This window comes from Anoplolepis gracilipes, chromosome 7, assembly GCF_047496725.1.
Source record: "Anoplolepis gracilipes chromosome 7, ASM4749672v1, whole genome shotgun sequence".
NCBI lineage: Eukaryota > Metazoa > Arthropoda > Insecta > Hymenoptera > Formicidae > Anoplolepis > Anoplolepis gracilipes.
The window spans coordinates 4,335,289-4,354,319 of NC_132976.1; the positions used below are offsets into that span (position 1 = coordinate 4,335,289).

The window sequence follows — 19,031 nt, forward strand, 5'->3', positions numbered from 1 at the left end:
AAAATTGCAAATAATTCTCTGTATCTACGATGGCCAACAATTTGTTATATTGTGTATTTTGGAAAATACATATGAACTTGGAAATATCAAAAATATTTTAAATTTGACGTTCACTACAATAATTTTAATATTTTAGATATCTTTTAATATCAGATTTATATTAAACGGTTTAAAAAATCCCTTAAATTTGGAACAATAAAGAAATATTTAACAAATTTTTCTGTGTGTGATTAAATAGTTTAATTAAGAGTTATCTTTAATTTTTAACTAATTACAATTTTCTTGTAATAAATTTTATAAAATTTAATCAAAGAAAATCTATCAATCTTATTAATCTTAATCTTCACATTAAACTTCTTTTAAAATTTAAAAGTTTTAATACCTTCGTTAACCTTATCACGAGGAATCAAATTCAAATATACAGTATAATTAAGTTATAATTTGTTGCTAATATTGTTTTAATTCCAAATTTATTATCTGCTCCTATCAATTAGCAAGCAATTGATATTGATGGAGGGTACGTGTTTCATATTATGCTAAGAACTCCACTTCTAAAAATATTTATAACAAATCGTAAAAAATAAATATATCAGAATTAATTGTTAATTAATTGCTCTTAAAGGAATACTACAAATAGATTTTAAAAATATTAAATTTTTGTAGACGCATCAAAATATGAAATACTATACAAACTTTATATATATATATATATATATGTAATAGAGAGTAAATAAGTAAAAAATTAAGCATTGAAGAACAATTCAATGTCTCAAATAATTCAAAAGATATTATATATTATAAAGATATGAAAAATATTTAATATTAAGATTGGAAAAGCATAATTAATTGCATTAACATAATTTATTTTTGCATCTTTTAAATTTTTCGAAGTTATTTTGCGAACAATAAATTAACTCACTGCCGTGAAGAACGAGCAATTAATTTCACAAATAATAAATTAACAAAATTATAAATTAAACTACTCACTTCATGATTGTTCCAAAAGTTGCCTGCTCACGTTATTTCTTTTTCTTTTTTATTCATTGCTGATTCTTTCATGGCACTCCTGAAAGTACGGTTAATTATAATCACGCACTAATCACCAGAGTACGACCCCGTCGCGTGTCAGTTTCTATAATACTCCTAACATTAAAAGCATACAATGCGCACTTTATTTTATATACAAAAATCATGATTGCATGAAACTACGATCCGTTTGGAAAATTAAAAACTCGCGCAATTAAATTCACACATGCTATATCTAAATAAACGAATGGTATATATACGCACTCATTTTATAACAATTTTATTATCTCTTTCATTATAAATAAATAAATGTCAAGTTAAAATTAGAAATGGATATTTCATCGAATACTCGAGAATTATGGTATCGTTTTGCCGACTCACGCGATTAATTTCGATATAAGTATATACGTATATATAGAATTGATATAGAATACGTATAAAATACGAGTAAAATATACATAAAATATAAAGTCGCATAAGATACGATTCAACAGATACCGACGCAAGCTTTTGTCGCGTTCAAGAGATAATACAACACAAAAGGAATGTCTCTCGAGCCGCTACCTTCTCACACGAGTCTCGTCGCGCGAATAACAATAAAAACTGTCTCGTGCCTCCCCACTCAATTCCATCACAAGAATTCGACGGCGTGTAACGCGCTGTTGTTTACATCGAGAGAGACGTCCTTGGCGCAACGCGAAATAAGAAGTTAATAACACGAGATACTCCTTCTACATTATTGCTTGAACCGTGATCGCGACAAGACCTTGTATTTCGATTTGGTCAACGATTATCACTATTCATACATTTAATTAATTTTTACGATTATCGCCTCTTACAATAATCTACTTACAATAGTTAACTCGCGATATCAGAATTAAAATTTCCAATGTCATTTCCGCATTTCTCTGCCGTTAATAGTCGCTTATAATAAATAGTACCTAGGATCAATTCTATATCGAGCGACGCGTTTAACTAATGGCATACATATATAGTTGTGCATATATATTATATATATTTATATTTTAATATTTATCGATCGCGTATCATAAATTCGTTTGTGCTTTAATAATAATTTGTTGAAATACAAATTTTATGTCATTCTCGATCGAAAATTATCGCCTGAACTATGTATATTTATTAATTTCTACTGACAAGGAAAGGGTTGGAAGTATCCCCCTCCGATTTTAATGAGCTTTAAATATGTTGTAGTCTAGGGTAAAATAGGAGACACATATTTTTTTATATGTGCTTTTACGGCCGTTAAGGGGGAGAAAAACACCCTCTTGAAAAAAATCGGTTTTTATATTTCTGAGCGAATACTGTCAAAACAATAAGAGATATAAAAAAAAGTTTTCAATAAGAATTTTATAGTTTTTAATGTACTTTAAAACTGCGTAATTAGATTTTTCAAAACATGAAAGGAAAGAGGATTTCGAAAAATGACATTTTAGAAAAATCCGATTATACAGTTTTAAAGTACATTAAAAGCCATAAAACTTTTATTCGAAACTTTTTTTTTATATCTCTTATTGTTTTGACGGTATTCGCTCATAAATATAAAAATCGATTTTTTTCAAGAGGGTGTTTCACCCCCCTAACGGCCGTAAGAGTACATATAAAAAAATACGTGTCTCCTATTTTATCCTAGAGTACAACATATTCAAAGCTCATTAAAATCGGAGGGAGACATTTCCAATCCTTGTGAGAGATAGAATACAATTGCGTACATATACTATTCGTTAGTGAGATACCTTGTTACGAATCTAATTCCGCAATTTTACAATGCTAAGCAGATCGTGCAGTTGTGATTCTGTCGTAATGTAAAGTGCGTAATTAACGTCGGAATGCTACGTAAAGTGATGCGCGATCGTCCTATTCTGGTGATTACTATGCGCGCGATTGTAATTAACTGTGTTTTCGGAAGTACGTCTTACGTCAGCGAAAGAGTAGTAAAGGACAAACATTCACACATACACACACATATTCAAGAAAAGATCCGAAGACATCGGGTAAGCATCAACGAAGCATGAAGTGAGTATAATCTAATTTTAATAATTTATTATACTATTATTATTATTCGTAAAATTAATTACTCGCTTATATTTGCAATAGTAACTCAATTTATTGCTAATTTAATACCCTAATTTTAAATTTACTGCTTGCAAAATAAGTTTAACAAAAACGCTGCAAAAATAAATTATGTTGATACAATTAATTACGTTCTTTCGATTTTGATATTAAAATATTTCTCGAATTATTTGCCTTCTAGATATTCCAGTATTAAATTTATTGCTTATAGTTTAATTTTGTAACTTTTGTTGTACAATTATCATATTTCGCGCTTTAGTAACTATAAAATCATTATATTTTTAAAATTTTGTAGTATCTTTGCAATTAAGTAAGTAGCAATTAAATTTGGTATATTTATTTTTATTACTTTTCTTTTGTTTTACGATTTACTTGTTTTATGATTTATTAGAAGTTTTATGAAAATATAAAGATGTAAATTCTTTCTCTCATTTTTAATTTCAATTTCATGATAAGATCAAAATTAGAATAAAATATTAATAATAAATTATCGCTTATTATGACAAATTTGATTTGTCTGGTAGGAATATCATAAACATATAATTAATAAAATAAAAATATATATACTCAATTTTTTAACAAATCTAAATTTTCAACATGCGCGCTGCAGCAGCAGCATGTTAAAGTACTTTTTAAAAAACAGTTTTAATGTTAAATTTCAATAAATTATAATGTACAAAGTATTTTAAAAATCGAATTTATATTATATTCAACACATAAAAATTATAGAGCATATAATTATTCCGTTGCGTAAATTTAAAAAAAACATTTTTTTTGTTGAACTATGTGTCTCTGTTAAATTGATTATCGATTCTGTATATATAATGATTTAAAGCTCGTGTATAATACTCCAATTGTATCTTTTAACGGAAATACACTTCAATTAATAATTATGATATTGTCACAAATTGAAACGATCTCTCATTGGCGTCAATAGTCATTCACTTGATTTTGACAAATTTGACATTTATTATGGACTATATATTAATTCGAAATTGTCGTCTTTTGAATCTTTTTTACAATTTAAATCTCGATAAATATACAAGACATATAAATATATTACAAAAGTAATATTTTCATTCTATGAATTATAAACTGTAAAATAAATCTATTCAAACATTTTTTTAGCCTTTTTAGAGAGAAATGACTATAAAATAAATACATAAATATTATATATATATATATATATATATATATATATATATAATATTTATGTATTTATTTTATTTAAAATTATTGCATATTTCCATGTATATGCATATAAAAATTTAATATATGGAATTGTTAAAAATTTAAATTTAAATTAGCATAACTATATATATATATAAATTTTATATCTAATACACGTTGGTTAAAATTAATTTTTTAGTATAAATACATTTAATTTCTTAATATATGAATTATATATATAATTTTAATGTATATTTTATCTCTTAAGAGAAACAATTATACATAAATATATAATATTTAAGAAATTACTTCGATATCTATTTTACTATCTTCTATCATGCAATTAGTTCGAGAAATTCGTTAGCGGATTTGTTAAACATTGCCGCTGCACCGGCGCTGACTGTCGCAATAGAACGATCGATGATATTTGACCCTTCTGATGAGTGAATCAACGTTAACTTCCACATAGATGCGATATCAAACATGTGCACTACATGTACTACATTTACATTTCGCTTGTCTCGACGCAAGAGAAGTGCGGGTTCCTTTTGAATATAAAATACTTGTATTCAAGCCGTATTCATGCAAGCGTATTCATCGAACCGATCGATCTTTGAATTCAAATATCCTTAGTAATTCACTATTTGTATAAAATTCTCTACATCACCCTGCGCTTATTAAAAGCGGATTATTGCAGGATTTTGTAGTGAAATAATCTAATTTTTCCATTACCGATAATTGCGGATGCAATTAAAGGACAACCGAGAGTCTAAAAAATGAAAATCAAAACTAAAAATAATAAAGCGAAATAAAAAGTGAAAGTGAAATAAATCTTGATTTAAAAAAATTAGTGATACTTTATACATATAATAAAAACGACTTGTATAATTTTAATTATTATATATTGTAATCAATTAATATCATATATAGTAAAAATAATCTTTTCCTTTTTTTCTGTTTGACAAATCTTTCTCATAAGAACATTTTATTTCATAGTTGTACACAAATAATCACACAATCAACTCTAATAAAATTGTGAAAATAAATAAAGCTAAAATTGGATGAAAAATTTCTTGTTAATGTTCGCAGAGTTTCTATCAATTACCTGTAATAGGAAAGCAATATAGTGCTACGTTATTTTTATCAAGAGAGAACTCAATATCTCCAATTGATAAAAGAAATTCATACAGAAAGAGAGAGAGAGAGAGAGAGAGAGAGAGAGAGAGAGAGAGAGAGAGAGAGAGAGAGAGAGAGAGAGAGAGAGATGCGAAAGGAAATATAGGTTCTGAGCTTTCTATATAGAATCAGATATACATTTCCCATTTTAGTGCTTGCAACGTTGTTTCGACCATGGATTATTGTTGATTATTGAACTGACCGTTTGCATCACGCGCGATTACCTAATCCGTTGTTAAATTTCAATTAATGTTCATGGAAGATTTGGAATCCCTGTGAAGCTCGATGATAATTTTGAAGGACGAAAAGGGAAAGAGGAGTAAACCAAGACGAATGTGAGAATCCTATTCATGAAAATCGGGTCAAACGATGTCACGACACACGTGGCAGCGATCGGCGAGTATAAATCACCGCGGGTGCGATGAATATTCGATTTGTGCGAATAAAAATTTTGTAAATCCCACGCGTGGGGTCGATATCGCGACATGACACAATTTATAACGCGTATCCTCGACGGGAAAAACCTGCTTGGGCGTGCGCTTTTTTTACGATAGCAATCGGCGGCCAATAAATTCAATTCGCGATGAGAGGGAGAGAAATGTCTCCGTAAATGTGTCTCTTTGCGAATGAACACGAGCAAGGTAACTTCACCGACTTGTGCTCGACGTGCTCCCCGGTGAGGAGCGCGGTATCAATCATTAGAATCCGAATCGACTGGCTGACGGATTTCCCTTCGGACCGAGAAGAGGTGAGATGACACGATGCGACGCGACGCCACCGATAGAGACGTCTCCTCATCTCTCTCTCTCTCTCTCTCTCTCTCTCTCTCTATGCCACGTCGAAGGTCGACGAATAACTTGAGGATGGTTCTCTCCCCAAGGCTTACCAACTCAACGAACAATCTAACAGCAACCAAACTTACATAATGGAAATTGGATGAGACCAAGTTACGACATAAGACCGCTTGCGACACAAGTACGCGTAATACAATACGAAGAAGTTTCAGCTATGACAAAATAGGATAAAATAATGATGAGCGAAATTATACCCTATAAAGGGATGAAGCCTTATATCGTGTTTTGTCCAATTAATCCTATTATATAATAAAATTTATTATAACGATACATGTTTCTTTAGAGAAATATTTATAAGAATTCGATTGCATAAAAATGCTCGGAATTCTTGGATTTAAATTTTATTTATAAGCATAGAAGTTATAATCCAGAAGGAGACAGAAAATCGTTAAGTTAAGCCTTATTTAATATTCAGATTGTAAGATTTAGAATCTTTATTTTTACCATATTCGAAAAAAAACACACGTATATATTATACATACAGGGTAATTCTAAATAAATGAGACATATTTTAGGAGATGATTCTTTGTCGAAAATTAACGAGAATCTTTTATATAAATATTGTATATACTCCTATATTCCTTCCTAAAAAGTTACACTCCTTCAAAGGGGAAGGTAAAAATAGGTTTTTGTTTTCTTAAATTTTAAACAAAGCTTAAAAAATTAAATTTTGTGGACATCTTCCATTAATAAAAAGAACAGTTATTAATTTGTTTTAATCCTCCAGTATCGTTATAAGAGGATGAAACTAACAACTCTCCTTCAATTTTTTATTAAAACTTTTTGATGAGCCAGAATGCTAAAAATATACGTTAGAAAGCTTGATTTTATATAGAAACTGTAACTATTTTATTTTTTTCATAAAATAAATCAGTTTTATTTCAAGTAAAAAAATAAAATACATTATCACAGCACCATGTTAAATGGCATAAATTTCGAATTAAGAGAAGTTGAATTTTAAAATAAAATAAAAAAGCAAGTAAAACAAAATTACAGTAAACGTTAGAAAAAATGGATGAAAAAAATAAAAATTTAATTTTCATCTCCTCTGCTGAAAAAGTGTAACTCCTGAGAGAAGAATATAGGAGTACATATTTATATAAAAAATTATTCTTAATCTTCGATAATGAATCATCTCCTGAAATTTTTCGCACATATTTCGAATTATCCTGTACATTCTGTTTAATAATTACTATATTATAATTAAGAGTATGATATATTTTTGCAAACGCATTCAACAGAGTTTTTACCGTACAACTTGCTCTGTTATGGAGTTCTTATGAATTTCATAACTTCTCAGAAAAAAAACAATCGTTCTTTGGAGTACTGCACAAACATACAAACCATTACTAGACCATTAAAAGTCGTTTTATCATGACTAACGGCGCAATTTTTTATACCGCACAATTACGATGCAATCTGATTCACTGCTGGTACTCCAAACTTTTACAGCCAAGAGCCAACGCACATTCAAGCCAAAAGTGTATCTATAGAAATATATATTATCTCTTATATTATTTGGTACCAAAACAGTATGATACAATATTATGGAACAGGAAATGGGAAAAAGTAACTTTTCCCGCTACTTATATAGCCAACACATGAGCAGAATATCCAAAAGCATTACTTACAAAGTATCAAACTTCCTATAAAAGTTCAACAAGATAAATGTTTATTTTTCTCATAGCTTAAAAGCCTTTCTTAGATACAAGATGGATATAAAATATAATATAGAAAGACGATGGGAAAAACCTATGCTTTTCCACTTATATGAAGTACTACAAGATATAATGCATACAAAAGGAACGTTTCTTTACCTTCTCATTGTTAGAGAAAATTTTATAAAAAGAAAACTAGAAAAATATTCCTAAAAGAAAAATTAAACTTTATATAATGACAATATCTGAAAAATGCGTATAATCCCTAGCGTCATATTTATAAATATGGATACCGCACATAAGCATATTGTGCATGTATATATGCACTTTGACAACTTTCAAAATATAAAAATGTAATTTAGCATCCTCGAGAAGTTATAAAATCTGTTGGCATATTGATCGAAAAGTACATCATTAAATTTTATAATATTTTATTATATTTATTTTTTTATTTTATAAATATTTTGAGATTTTATAATATTATAAAATCGCAATATTACAAAGACACAGATATGCAACAAACACACAGACATAACTTAAAAAAAAAAAATATATCTAAAGTCGCAAATATGTACATGATGTGTGTGTGTGTGTGTGTGTGTGTGTGTAAAATTTCAAGAAAATTATTTTTTACATCAAAACGACTAAACAAATGTAATGTATCTTTCGAATATATACACGCGAAATTCTTCTCAAATCTATCAGAAATTTCTTCGTCCACATAATGAGACAAAATTACAAGAGGCTAATAAGTACCTACCTACGCCAAATACAAGAGTTAGCGCGGGTAATTTCGCCATTTCGTCGCTTTATTTTTCCCGAGAAAATTTGTCTCGGCGTTCGTGGTCGATGAAGTCTCACGTCGAAAGCGCTTCACATATGTGAAGAAAGAGAGAAAGAGAGATAGAGAGGAGAGGAAAAAAAAAAAAAGGGAGGAAAGTTCAGTCGGCGGCCTCGTGTGCGATGATCATTCGACGTTCACGTGATCATGAACTTCGCGCGCGTCGAGGAAAATAGCGCTTTGTAAGGTGAGGAGGTAATGTGGCACAAAGGCAAGCGAACCCTTGATTCTCTCTCGCGCATTCCTTTATACGTAGTACCTACACACCATTACGGTAGCGACTCTCCCCCCCTCCCTCTCCCTCCTCCACCCTCTCTTCCTTCGCCCACCTCTTTCCCGATTCTCGTCTCGTATGGCATCGATCGGGCGTGTGCGGCCGCAAAGGCGAAAGCGGAGTTTCCGAATTAATTATACCTGCTGGTTGTGAAAACCGACGTTTTCAACAGAAAGGAAAGAAAAGGTGCGCGCGAAACCGTCCCCTTTATCTCATTCCGACAACGACGTACGCCATTACAAGCAATCGATCTCGGACGAGCGGGTCACGGGATATTTATGTCTTTACGTTCTTGTCTGTCTCCTCTTTCTCTCTCTCTCTCTCTTTCTCTCTCTCTCTCTCTCTTTATTTTTCTCTTTATTTGTCCTCCTTCAACAAAACTAATAAGGGATAGACTAATGATAATTTCCTATGAAAGAGAAAGGAAATTTTCTCTCTCTCTCTCTCTCTCTCTCTCTCTCTCTCTCTCTCTCTCTCTATTTATCTATCTCTTTTTCGAATATTGAAATAGAAGTCAGTAATAATTTAAAATCGATATTCTCTTTAAACGCGGATATATACATATGACGTGGAAAAACGCGGTAAAGAGCGAATTTTACTTTCTCTACAAACTTTTCTAATCCTATGTTCAATTTTATATTCGGTTCTTCGAATTTTCATATTAACATTCGGCGAGGAAAACTGCTTCTGGCAGTTTTATCTCACATTCGACTTGATTAATAGTTCAATTTTCAAAGTCAAATGGTGTTACTTCGCAGAAAGAAATAACCGCGTATATAGAATTCGCCTGCGCAAAATAATTTTACATGGAAACCTAAAATATTATTCGTATGTGTCATTATTTTATTATATATTTTATCACTAACGTATCATAACATTTCAATGAATTATATGTTTCCTTTATATCATATAAATTTGCTTTTAATCTACATCAAAATGAAATATTTAAAAATATATGATAAATTAATTATAATATGATGTTAACTATTAATAACAATTATATACAAATTATGATATGACTCATTTCATATAATTTGTATTATTATTTCTATTATGTTGAAATAACAAGCTGTAATAATAATATCAATATATATTTCTAAATAAATAAATGATAACGATATATGGGTTAAAAATTTATGAGATAAAACGATGTACGATCAACGACAAAATCTTTGATAAATACATATGTAGTCGATATAAGTTTGCTATGATGTAAGAACCACGTTTTTCTCCATACCCATAAAAGTGGAGGATATGGCTGTTCGCTCTAAAAATCACGCGCGACGCTTCCCTACATTACAACCCGGTCGTTTTTGAGAATCTGTATTTCCCTGGCGGAAAATTGAAGTTTGTGACAGCAGTTCTCTCTCTCTCTCTCTATTTTTTTTTTTTTTTTTTTTTTAAGAGAAAATTGCCCGAAACTTTATACCGCGGCGATGCGTGTGAAAAGCGAAAGGCTATAACGGGGGAAAACGTCGCTCTTCGAAGTTGTTGCAGCGTCAACTTTATGCATCGTAAAATGCCATTTCGCGTTCGAGTTCACTTTTCGAGGAGGAGCGAAATACCTCGGCATTTTTTATTAATCGGGAGAAGGTACGCACACATACGGAACACGAATGAAATAAAAATAGATCGCACATTATTATCGCATATGCGACGATTAATGTGGGACAATTACTATAATCCCTTAGCTTACGTCGTCGATACTTGCCAAGCGTCCTACTTCAACGAACGATTACAACATGATAGCGAGCCATTTTTTTCGATTAGCGCAACAAATATATGAAACGTAATCTTTTAATAGTCGAATAATTCTCTAGTAATGAATCGTAATTTGGATTAGAATAATATTATAATAATTATTACATAATTTAATAATAATTATATAATAATAATAATGATTTGTGTGAGCACTTATTATAATATAAATATGAAATGTGGTCTAATGCTATTACGGCTCTTAATGTAATATAAATATGAAGAATAATTTAATGGTATTACGAGTCAACAATAACGATAATCGGGGAAAAAGTTTTGTCGGCGAAGGACGATAATGTTTTCGCGTTTCATGCTTTTTATTACGTGCGGAAACAGAAACCGGACGGAAGATTGAGAAAATGTACGGCGGGCGAGGATTTAATTAGCGACGACTATTGGAAATTGTAGAAAAATGAACCATTTTCTCTTCGTAATTAATGGATAAGCCTCCATTGAGAGTTATTGTCATTTTAATCAACTCCTGCCACTCTCGAAGACTTTATTTAGAAACCGATATAGAACAGATTCGAACAGGAGATAAACAATTCTTGCTGCGCAATATGAGACATTTTGGATCGAGGCAGTTCAATAATATAGTTCCAATTTCTCTGTAATTACATTGCATTTTATTTATTATTATTTATGATTTTTTTATTCCATACGGATTTAAATTAACAGTGCGAAAATCTAATTAAAGATGAAATACTAATTATTTAATAAATATTAATATTAATATTAATTTAAGATAAATAAATTTTAATAAAATATTAAGATGAATAGTGTAAAATTTTTTCGCGAATATATATTTATCGTATTATTTAGGTACTGTTTATTTGATGATTCAGGCGGTTTCCAAAATGCAGCCTGTTCCCTATTGTACGCATATCAACGAGACATGTCGGTCACACAATATTGAACGTGTTAACCATTCTCCTATTCAGATCTAGTACTATAATTGCCTGCCGTTTCATCGCTTATTAAGAACGGAATTATGTATGTCTGTTATGTATTATTATACAATAATAATAAGGATGATTGTGTGTATAAAATAGCTATAAAATTATTAATTTAATTGTTCTCTACTTTATTAATAAACTGACTCTCTATTTAATAAACTTATGTAATATCGTAACTTTGCGTTAAAAACTTAGATTTATTTTCTTATCTAAAAGATCTCTTTTATCTGTCTCTCTAAATCATCCCAATTTAAATTGCTTAACAAGAATCTTTGGAATCTTTTTAATTAACAAATATAATTAATCATGAATCTAATTTACCTTACCACTTCTACGCCTTCTGAATAATATTCTTAGTAAATACGTTCATGTTTATAGACTTATCAAAGTCTCATCTAATCGGTCTCTTAATGGATGCCTTTAAGCCTCTTATCGATGAAAGTACTATCCTCTTCCCCGTATCGTTTACAGGTACCGTAGAAGTATTATGTTCGCGCTTTTTGCGCACTTTCTATATATTTTACTATAAGCAGTAAAATAAATGAGATTTTTTTGTCATTGTTTGCGAACTCTCTACCTTTTATTTAGCGCTAATGTATTTCGTAGAAGAAATCGTAGAAGTTCGGTTCCATGTAATTAACAGGAATAACCGCTTACGAAGTTTTAAGTTTACCGATAAATCTTCATGTATGAGAAACTACATCTCACGGTACTTTAGAAGTACAATTCCCGCGTAAAGTAGGCGCGATAATCAAGCGATCGCGTAAACGTAGAGTATCGTGAGACTAATCGCGCTAAGTTTCCTTCAACGAGATTCTATAATCAAAATTTTCTTTAGCATAAAATTCGATAAGTAATTATTATTTTTATTGCAACTATTATCAATTCTAATTTCTGTACTAGACAAAAATAAAAATAAATTTTAAATTATGCAATATAATCTTTACTCGTATAATTATCTATTTGAGCAAATAATTTTATTTTGTCAATTATTTTTGCATCTAAAACAAAAGTAAAACAAAAGTTTAAATTTACTGTCTAAAAATATGTGAATTTGTGAATGTAATTGTAGCTTTAAAAGTTATTCGAGATGGTCATGTCAAATGACTCACTGTAAATAATATATTCAAATCAGGAATCTATTAATAATTAAATTATGTGTTTATTAATATACAACATGCATTGGAGAAATGGTAATTACTTTATTTTTATTTTTTATGAGCTACATAATGAAAGCGATCGATCCAATTACCATATTTCGATACCGCATTTCTCTTGAAACAGGTAATGAATAAAGAGATCAATCACCTGCTGAATATATTCCTTTATTAAACTAACGTAATAGATACTAACGCAAATATCTATAGAGAGTAAGAGAGAGAATAACTTTAATACCGTCAAAACTATTTGTAACAAAAGGACAATGGTGCAACTTCTGCGAGATATTTCCATTGAATATCTCCGCTTACTTCGAATATTACATAGAAAATAGCGGCATTAAATAAATGCCAAGTAAAGTACTTGCTAAGTTAAGCTAACAATAAGTTCAGCCCTCCATATTTTCACGTATATATATTTATACACGCAACAAGAAACGTATATACCTATACACACATCTCGCTATTCTTCTATCAGATTCGATGTATATGTATCGTTTCAAATAACATTAAGATCTAAAATAAAGCAAAGATACCAGAGAGTTATACATTGTATTTGAAGATGACATTTATAAGGGGAAAAGAATCCCGACGGTCTACCGGATGAGATTTTTATGACGTGCCTTTAAAAGATGACTGCGTGTATGGAGAGAAGAAACGTGACGGAGAGAGAAACGCATATTCTCATCTCGCTATTCTTCTATCAAATTCTTAAACGGCTCGGTACAGAGAGATCACGCTCGTACGCAGAGAGGGAAATAAAAAAGTTTCACCGCGATACCGCGTTTTCTTGTCGTGTGACGGCGCGCGCACTGTACAGAGAAATAAGCTTCCGTCATCCCCCGAAGGCCTTTCTACCGCCGTGCACGAACGTGCATACATACATACATACATACACACACACACACACACACACACATACATACATATGCACATATTCGCTTTACGTGCTGTATGCGCCCTGCGTCGACAGCATGGCAAGTATGTGCATATTCCTGAGGAATTTATCAAGAATGACGTAAACCGCCCGTGGCAGTCTGTAACAAAAGGATATATTATAACATGACTTAATAAATGCTTAACCGGCAATCCTTCCACATTCTAGAAGTTTGTCACGCGAGACGCTTAATTACCTAAAATAAGGTTGATTATATTGTACAGAGAGTTTGCGCAGAGACAACTGTTTAGAACAAATCGTAGGTCTCATAATTTTCGAAAACATGCCACTTTATTATACGTATTTATAGATGCGAAGCTACGTTTAAGAGTTATTTCAACTAAATAATCTTGCAACAAAATTTAACGCGAGGGAAAACAGCAGGAAATACGTCTACTTTTTTATGTCGATATTCCTTAAGCGATGTTGAAGCACACCTGAATCGGCAATATACGTCGAGACGTCACATTTTAAGAAAGACGTCTACAGCGTAAGTGAAATTTCCTGTTCCTTACGAAACGACAAAATCACAGAGAAAAGAATTGTCCCAGAGACGAGAGGGAAGAGAGGCATCGAGACGTTTCTCTGCATTGAACGTAGATAGAGATAGATTCGGTCGATATATTTTCAAGTACATGAGAGAGAGAGAGAGAGAGAAGAGAAGCGACAGAAAAATATGGCACGAATAGTTTGGTAGGAGGGAGGAGCAACGCATTTTTCCCTTTTTCAAGGTCAAGCTGAGAGGAGGTTTGAGGGCACGTTTTCGGTCAATTAACCCCCTCCGGAATTGTCGGGCCGTAACACGCGCGTATCCATGTTCGCGACGGATCGATACTTTTTAAACACGCGATACAATCTTCCCGCATTTCCCTCCCCCACCCCTCGCGACCGATTAATTGTTAGACACTGTGTCACGAGAGTGACTGGATCACGAAAAAAAAAAAAAAACTGGGAGCTCGACTTTAAGCACGGAAAATCTGTAGGGAAGGAACGAACCACGTGGTAGCGTTATTATCTCGCGGTGACACAAAGCGCTCTTTTCGCGGAGGAGTGCTCCATAATTATTCTTAATTGCGTCGGTGTGGAAAGCGTCATATGTGTGCTTGGAAATTGCCTCTGGAGCCCTTCAAAGGGCTTTAGATCGCTCGGCTGCTGGTATCGCATTTTTCGCTTCGAATTTCGCGAGACCAAAAATCCAATTTTGAAAAATAAAAATATCAGCGAGCGATATTAAATAGTATCTATTAATATCTCTGTGTAGAAAGAAAAAGGAGAGAGAGAAAACCATGTTACCACCTGGTAGTTTTAACTTTTATTTTACATGCCAAAACAGAGTACGGAACGAAAACCGTGTTAAAAGAGAAGAAAAAAAAGCGAGATTCTTCGTGTGAAAATAAACCAAAAATGCGAAGTAGATTTTTGTACTTTTTCTGTTCTCTACGATTTTTACCTCAACTTTTATAACTTGTTTGTAGCGTACCGTCCATAAATCTGTGGATTCACCGGCGGGAAACGACCTCTAATTTCATGTTTCGAGAGACTATCTAGGTAGAATGTTATATCTTTTCCTACACAAGTTAAGAAAAAAGCGCGCTTAAGTTTTTATTCAACGGTAACTTTTCTTATTATGTCTCCCTTGAATTAATCCAATATATCGGTAAGTTTAGTTTCAAATTAAAATTATATACATATTTATTCGAGCACTTAATGTCAATCCTATCGAGCGTTTGTTAAAATTAAGATTGCGAATTATCTTTTGTTATATTATAGATTTTTAATATAAATATTACACTCTTGCTCTCGAGAAAACGTGATATTTAAGGCACTGTATCTAGATATCGAAAAATACATAACCGCTATACATAATTAAATGAAAAAGAAGAGAAAAAATAATATGCATGGAAACATCTGGCGAAGTGTACGAAATAAAAAATCGATAGCAGACGTCCATATCGAATAAATTTTTTTAGCATGAGAATTCTCTGGTGGATCCACGCGCTCGGGAACTTTTCTCATTTTCGTCAACACCCACGAACGTGATGCTGGAGCCGAACGGTTGAAGGATACTCCGATTCGACTCGGCCACCATGAAGTATTCAGCGTGACGTGAACATACTCGAAGGATGATTGGCTCTCTGATCAAAGATTTCTAAAGCGACGGAAGTACGTGTTTCGTATCGTCCTTCGATCGATCAAATGGTGAATTAGGCGAAATACAATCCAGAGATAAAACGTCAATAAGAATATCGGTTTGACGAAGCATGAAAATGACAGACGTGAATCGGCTTAAATTATTTAAAAAAAATGTTTATCTATAGAACACAAGTCTGATAGGCATTAAGCATACTTAATAAATGTTCAGGATACGTATCAAAAAAGTTTGAAATCATATTTATTATACGCGACATGAACATGACAGCATAATTAATTTCTTCCGCCGCGAAATTTGTCCCATAAAATTGCCGAGGCGTCCATATTTTCCAGATATGTTTCGTCCGTTTTGTAAGATTGTCTTTTTCCGAGATCGGGATTACTTCCGAGCAAGAAAGGGGGCAGCTAAGGTCCTGATCGATAGCGCATTAATATAGTCATAATTATCGAATACCGCAGAATTATGGTCGATTAATAAGCTATTAAGACCATAATTCTCTTCAATAATACGAAATGAACCGCACTAATTAGATATCGCCCTAATGCTTTTATTGATCGAAAAACTAAATTACATCAAAGATTTAAATCGCTATATATAGTTATACAATTTACCTCACAATTTCATCATGCAATTTTACGAGCTTTCTATCATTATTAAGAGAAACAATCGTACAAATTAGAGAGTGTTTGTAGTATCAAAAGGAAAACTTCATTATATAAAACAGATCTGTATCGAATGTCTATTGTTAAAATATAAATAGATCAATCGAATTTCCGATTTAAAGTTCCTTTTGCAATGAAATACATCAAAAATAAACCAACCAAATGCATTATTCTAAATAGAACTAAAAATCATATTTGACATATCAAACTTGAGCTCAACTCCAAATCTTTTTCGATGCTTTCGATGTCAGTTTGTTTTCAAAAGAACACAAATTAATACCCCAGGTGAATAACGTTCGTAACTGTCGTGTATAGAGACGTATAGTAATTAACGAACCATGTCCATTTCATTTTGTTTTTGCCGAATGCACGTCTGTTGCAATTTTCAATACACGTGGATCGACATTGGGAATGCCTTCAACGAGAGATCGATGACAAATAGATCGAAAGCCCGCTCGAACGTAGCGGACTTTGATGTCACGCACAGTTTGAAGTTCAAATAACTGAGCACGGATAACGTTTACACGTAATTAATTCATTAAAGTCGGTTGTGCATCGTACACGATCTATTTAAATTAAGTGGCAAAGAAAACACTGATGTGTATATCTGTACTGATGATACGTTTAAAAATATAATTTCGAAATTGTTTAATTACAGTTCATTCTCTCCTCGGTTTTCACATTGCGGCATTTTAAACAAACGCATTTCCGCAGCACAGTTTCGCCTCGAATGAATTTGATAACAGAGTTTCACCTTTGACTTTTTATATCGATCCTTTCTCATTTAATGTAACGTGTCGAGCTACTCTACATAAAATTTGAAAATCAACCATTAATTCTCGAGAGACGCATCTTTTCCTATAAAGAAGAGCACATAAATATAAAATTACTGAAATTGCGAATATCGATTTTGATATGTAATAGCGAATAAAACTAAATCGAATAACAAATATTCAATTAACAATATTCTTGAATTTTACTACTTTGAAAAAAGAGTAGAAAAAAATAATATTTTATTGTATATGTATATATTAATATATTTTATGTACATACAATTTTCAATTTTTAATTTAATTTTAATAAAAAGTTTCTTTTCTCATTTGATACCTTTTTAAATTAGAATCGACTCCAATAAGTATTTGGAAAAATAAAACAATATAGCATGTAAATATCATATCCATCGAGCTTTTGTTAAAATTGTGAATTTTGGTCAGCATACTTTCATTAACTTCATCTACTAAAGTATACGCGCTAGTGGTCGATTAAAATATAATGAACTGTCTCGGCATAAGTAAATTATCATTACTTGGAGAATTATGACATTTTTATTATATCGCAAATTTCGTGTTCCGACGTACTTTTTTCTGCCATAATTCTGGTATATGAATTTTGTATCTTTATTTTTAATTATTCTTGACTTAGATCTACAATTCTCTCTATAAATATTTTTCAATACTAATTATTTTAACTCTTTGACGGTACGAATAAACGAGTTTATTTTCCTTGTTTTAAAAATAATGCTGTTAATGTTTTAATAATTTAATTTGTTTTTACATTAACATTTTTACGTTCAATAAAGCCTTAATAATTTTATGTTCAATATTTTTATATTTTGAGAAAAATTTCACAGTTTAAAACATTCATAATAATCAGTAGAATAGAATAAATCATCATTTTTTTGTATCAATCATCAGAATAAACAAGTCTGTCGATTTAATAAAGAAATGTATTATCGCGATTGTGGCTGTAATTAAATCACATTGATGCTTCAATCAGATTCAACATTAACAACTTTAAGAAATTCTATCAAAAGTCACACGTTAAAGATACAAAATGATATACCCTTCAGAATCATTTCGTCCGAAATTTCGTTTCTCGTAAGCGACGACAGTTTTCCAACCGACCTCCTTTCTAATTTATTGACCTGCTCCGAATGCCGTTCACACATTTTCGGACCGGCCACGTCTCATCCAATAGATGAGCGCCGCAATTGCGGCAATTGCGACATAGCTGCAGCTCGATTCACTCGCGACAATTAAAAGGACGACGCAATAATCGAGAAGATACAATCGCGATATTAAACGGAGGCGTCCGTTTATACAATAAAAAAGAGACTTAAATTTTTATAAATTTTTGAATACCCTAACGATCTTGTCGATTCAATAAAAAGAAAAGATTGAAAATAAGGAAAATACATGACGTTTCTTTCACAAATAAATTTAAAACCTAATTTGAAACGGTCTGAAAATATTTTATAAGACATGCAAGACGATAAATAATTAAAAATAATGAGATTTAATTCAAAGATCCTTAAGTAAT

At 31.5% G+C, this 19,031-nt stretch overlaps 1 protein-coding gene across 4 annotated transcripts in view; it reads right to left on the minus strand.

The window, feature by feature from the left end:
• Syt7 (Synaptotagmin 7) overlaps positions 1 to 19,031 on the minus strand; it is a 169,701-nt gene that overhangs the window by 123,861 nt on the left and 26,809 nt on the right. Inside the window, exons 1-2 of one of the 4 annotated variants that reach the window (XM_072896357.1) lie at positions 1,291 to 1,827; positions 988 to 1,066 (exon numbers count right to left, since the gene is read on the minus strand). The exons of 2 other annotated variants lie outside the window; for them this stretch is intronic. The gene's annotated coding sequence lies outside the window, so the exon portion shown is untranslated. Of the gene's footprint in view, positions 1 to 987; positions 1,067 to 1,290; positions 1,828 to 19,031 lie in introns of those variants that run through there. One more of the 4 variants, XM_072896358.1, reaches the window with a different exon arrangement.